Below are 5,108 nucleotides of genomic sequence, written 5' to 3'. Positions count from 1 at the left end.
CCATGGAAATTGACTAGATTTCTTTATACCAAATCCTAAAAAAAAAACATTTTTCTTTATTATAGCAACACTTTTCTTTATATAGCAACAAGATGACAAATCCAATTATTATTTATTTGAATAAATATTAAAACTACAATTGTTAAGATTAGAAAATGTAATACTTGAACAATTTGAACCATTAAAGGCTAGTAATGATTGATGAACTTCAGAAGGTGACGAATGACAAGCAGGAACGAGTTGTAATTCAGCGGACAATATGATGGTATTTCGTGAACCCTGGCATTTGCTAGCTGATGACCAAGATGTCTGATCAAAAATCATTTGTGAAGTTTTTAGTTTATTATTTATTATGCAGTATAATAAATAATTTATACTTTCTTCTATATATCCTTCCGCTGTTGTGGTCGACCGCCATGTTTTCTTTTACCCTCAGCGTGCTTTTTAACATGGAGTATGTTGACCAGTGTGGAAAATTTCAACTTTTCAACCTGTAGGCATAAAAATAGGAACACTTATAGAACATTAAATGAATGTATTTGGCAAAACTAACCTTTTCATGGAAAAAAGCAAGGATAACTTCTTCGTCAATATTTCTCACTTTCTTCGAGGTCCTCCAAGAATCGAAAATATTATAGGTCTTCTCATATTTTTCTAGGGATTTTGATGGTACTAAAGTTGCAACAGCTTCAAGCAATTTTATTGCCATCGAGATCCAAAAGAGCGATTTGGTTTTCGTGTTTTTCGTTTTTTAAATTTTTATATGTACTTCGCTTTAAAAATTCTAATTCTAATTGAGTGTCCGAAAAAACGTTGTGTATTAGACGTAAAGGAAAGTGTTTTTTCTTTACTTGTAATACAAATAACTATTATTTTTTGATTAATTTTTTAATTATTGGATTAAATGGGTAGAAACCCATAAAATCTTGTAGACACTACGGATTTAACCATAACCGCCTTAAGCCGTCTTAAACGACTGCGGCGGTTATATCAGTCTTTACATCCTAGGTATATTAATAGCTGTAACTGAGCAGCTATTATTTCACCAAGCATGTATTATTTTTACTAAGAATTTATTTTTTTACTGAGCATTTATTATATAATTAAGCAATTATCATTTTTACCAAACAAAAATCCAGAGCGTTCAAAAATAAAACTGTACATTTAATTTGTTCCCGTCTTTTTTTTTACAACAAAATCCTTAAAACTTGTTTAAAATGGTGCATTTTTATGGGGAAATATGAATTTTGCAGTTACGCTCAGCCTTTCGAACGAGAACGAATGAAAAATTCATCACAATCGAGATCGAGACATAGGTGGAGCTTAATTTTTAGCTTTCTTTTTCACTTAATACATTTATTTTCTTTGAACAACATAATTACTTAAGACCATATTTCACATGGTAATTTTTCGTAGAAAAATAAGAATTTTGCAATTAAGCTCAGCACTTACTCACGACGAACAAAGAAAAATCGCCACAACTGAGACAGGGTAGGTGGACGGTGCTTATGATTTGTTTTCAGTTTCTTGTCGCGGATAGAAACCTACGTTCATATAAATATTAAGAAAAAAAGGCAAAATACAAACCCTGCCCACCCGCCCTCGTCTCAATTGTGATGACTTTTTTATTCGTCGTGAATCGAGGGGCGGAGTTTAATTGCAAAATGTTTATTTCTCTACAAGGAATTACCACGTAAAACATTGTAAGCATCATGTTGTCGAAAGAAAATAATATATGTTAGGAAAAAAAAATTAAAATAAGCCCCTCCCACCCGCCCCAATCTCAATTGTAATGAATTGTTCATTTGTTGTCCGACCGAGGGTGGCGCTTAATTGTAAAATCGATATTTCTCTACAAAAATTTACCATTTTAAATAGGTATTAAATATCTTATTGTGAAAAAAACTACGTATTTTCAGCAAAAAAAAGCAAAATATAAGCCTAGCCCACCCGTTCTATGTCAAGTATGATGCTTTTTTTATTCGTCGTGAGCCGAGGGATGGAGCTTAATTACATTCCTGTAAATCTTAAGAAAAAAATTGATCTAAAGGGTTTAGACAGAACTTCCCTCGCTGTCGGAAACATGCCTATTATTTTTTTTTTTAATTACATTTTTGCAGCCGGGCAATTAAAAAAAAATTTGCGATGACGTCATCAACATTTTTGCAAGGACACGTATATCAGTTTGGATAGAAGTAGTGTAATACTAAAAATAAAAGTACTGTATTCCAAAATTTTCAGGAAAATGAATTGGGTCGTCTTGAATACTGATTTGTAATCAATAAAATAACGAAACAGTTTGCCGTGTGCATTAGCAGAGGCAACTCAAAATCATTTATGTATAAGCATCCTTAATTTAAGACACCAAGCGGTAACACTTGTTGAGATTGTACACGTCAGAGTCAAACGAGAAACTGCAAACAATACCGATGGTCGCCCAGACTTTTTTTATTGCTTCGACTTCCGCTTATTATATAAAACATTGGATTTTATTCTAATTTTTGATGGTGTAATTCACAATTGGTTGATTATAACTTGTCTATACCACATTCAGGGAACCTAGTCAGCGCAACAAAACAATGCACGTCTGTAATGTTAAAATAAATGTAAATAAGCGTGCTACGCCTATGTTTCAAACAGGCCTTTACTTTACAAAATTTTGTGTCTATCAAATTGGGTTGGTGCAATGTAATACTAATAATAACAATGTTGTATCTCCAAATTTTCGGAAAAATGGAGTGAACTATTCCTGATTTAATCAATAAAATAAATTGACTCATTCATAATTTTTTTGAGCGACCTGTTAACCAAATTTAAAAAATAAATCACAAGTACAGACTCATCATATTCGGTTTTTTTGAGTCACCCTGTATATGCAAATCCAAAAAATATGAATGGGATGACAAATCACAAGTACAGACTCATCATATTTTCTACATTTTAGATACGATTTATTCGGCAAACTTTTGAGGTGACGTCATCAATTTTTTGGAGGGGACAAGTAAATATATTTTGAATAAAAATTTATCATCCTTATCATGTATAACTGTAAATCAACTGCAAGATTTCAAAGCATTCGATTTTGCAGATTCCAATTTAAATTGCAAAACGTTGTTTCAGTTTTGATTTTTTTTTTCAAAAAATCTGGACGTTTTGGGTAAAAACTGAATTCGGAGTCATAAACTACATGTGTAGGACTGTGCTATTTTATACAATTTAAAACCATTTACTATGTACAATTTTTGAAGTGACGTCATCACATTATTGCTGGGGACGATTAGGCAAATTTTGGTTAGCGTTTTATCATCTCTATGATATTCCTAATATAAATACAAAATTTCACGACAATGGGTCCTGTACTTTCGGAGATTATCCGTCTAATAAAAATTCGGGACGGACAGACAGACGGAAACGGGAGATCTATTTCTTCGTCTTCTAGGAGTCATGAAAGGTCGAGAAAATGTAAAAGTAGAGAGTCGGCCGACGGACTCGATTATAATACTTCCTTTGTTTACGCTCAGGAAGTAAAAAAGTAAAAAAATAAGCCCCACCCGCCCGCCCCAGTCCCTTTTGTGACGAATTTTTCATTCGTTATCAGACCGAGGGGTGGAGCGTAGTTGCAAAATCCCTATTTCCCTACAAAAAATTACCATTTTAAACAAATTGAAAAATTGAGAAATCGAAAAAATGAAGAATAGAAAAATCGAAAACACAAGTGAAAAATCGAAAAATCGAAGTTGAAAAATTTATATGTACTAAATTAAACATTTAAAAAAAGTTTCATCCAAATCGCATCTGATGCTGAAAATTATGGAGTAAAATCATTCATTGACTCGAGACTAATATGTATGTAATCTTACAGTTAATGTTATGAATAAAATGGCAGCTTTCTTTTCACTCCAAAAAATGAGCCCTCAATTAATAATTTAGAATAAAATAATAACGCTCGTGGTTAGCCTATGGTGTCCTGAATTTGTGATTTAAATTTCGAGATAAAATTAAGAACACACCGCTGCAAAACCCCGTTTCAAATCTTTGTAAGAATAACAAAAATCATTCCATAACGTAGGCAACCAAGTATGTTTTAAATTTAAAAACCCGTGACATACTGAATTAAAAAAAAAGGATTTCGACCCCACTTGTTGTAGGCGTAAAGCGGGAGGTTTTTTGGGCGTGCAGCTATATGCTCAAAAAACCTGCCGCATATTATACTCAATGGCCCATTTTAACAAAACAACGTGGTAATAGACCGTAAAACGTCAGTTTTGACTAGAAACCGTGTGTTCTGCTTGCTTGTACTTTTAATTTCAATAAACTTCACATCCTGTATTTCCAGAACTTACAATGGCTGAATAACTATTAATATTACAAGAAGAAAGCAAGCAACATTTAATTACGCATTATTACAATCTATCAAGAATTTCAAACAACAAAAATTTTGATGTTAATTTATGAATAAATCAAAAATACAAAATACGTGAAATAAACACAAGCGCAGATTAAATAGTCAAAATAAAAATAAGGTGGTCTCAGAAACGCTTCGCTTTAAAGCAGCGACTACGAAAATGAATGTTCAAATTTTAAATCGTAAGAAGTCATAAAACTCGCAAGAAAATAATAAAGCCCTCTCGTTTTCGAGGCCAGGATCACATTAATTTATGAAATTTTCAAGGTAATCTCTTAAAATGGGCCAACGTTTAAGATTAGTTTAAACGCCATAAATGAATTCCTACAAATCTCGAGTGAGAAATTACAAAGTGTGAATATGTAATAACTTAAATAAAGCCCTCCAGAACTGTAGACAAAGGTTAAACCGGAACTAGTGAATTCATATCATGTCTTTTATATGATTATAGTGAAATTGTATTAGAACCAAGAACAGTTCAAAACTATTCACAGGAATTTACAGAGTAAAACTAATTAATTATAATTAACTGGGACTGTGGCGTCGAATGTAATTCATCTTTATTTAAACAAATAACCTTTCATGAGACTCTTTAAAAACCACCTGCTCTTTCTTACAAATTCCTTTTCCCCCGACCAGTACGAAGCCGAGGATAACATTCCTATGCCTCGTTACAATCTCACTCTTAATGAAACGAAAAACA

The sequence above is a fragment of the Zophobas morio genome, unplaced genomic scaffold (genome assembly GCF_036711695.1).
Source record: "Zophobas morio isolate AGI-343-1 ecotype UQ-CSIRO unplaced genomic scaffold, CSIRO_AGI_Zmor_V1 ptg000031l, whole genome shotgun sequence".
Lineage (NCBI taxonomy): Eukaryota > Metazoa > Arthropoda > Insecta > Coleoptera > Tenebrionidae > Zophobas > Zophobas morio.
This window is presented reverse-complemented; position numbering follows the sequence as displayed.